Source organism: Penaeus monodon, chromosome 19 (assembly GCF_015228065.2).
Source record: "Penaeus monodon isolate SGIC_2016 chromosome 19, NSTDA_Pmon_1, whole genome shotgun sequence".
Lineage (NCBI taxonomy): Eukaryota > Metazoa > Arthropoda > Malacostraca > Decapoda > Penaeidae > Penaeus > Penaeus monodon.
This window is the reverse complement of record NC_051404.1, coordinates 3,549,903-3,550,139: the sequence shown is the minus strand read 5'-3', so window position 1 is coordinate 3,550,139 and position 237 is coordinate 3,549,903. Positions and strand designations below refer to the sequence as shown.

At 38.8% G+C, this 237-nt stretch overlaps 1 protein-coding gene across 1 annotated transcript in view; it reads left to right on the top strand.

Annotated features, from left to right (window-relative positions):
* The window catches only part of LOC119584981 (solute carrier family 12 member 8-like), a 19,171-nt gene that overhangs the window by 3,418 nt on the left and 15,516 nt on the right, over positions 1 to 237 (top strand). The window lies entirely within an intron of this gene.

The window sequence follows — 237 nt, the reverse complement described above, 5'->3', positions numbered from 1 at the left end:
AGAGTCACTATGAAGTAAATCAGAAATGCTACTGTTAGAGTCAACACGAGATATCAGTTTATGGTTCTACACCGAGTACAGTGATGAACAAATACTAAAAAAGGAACATGAACGTTACGCACTGGTGGATTTGATTGAGATCACTAGAACGTCATATCCACTTAGCTGCCTTTGCACCTAATCTACATCAACCTATTCAGCCCATATGTTATAATCCCTGACTAATCAACGCCATCT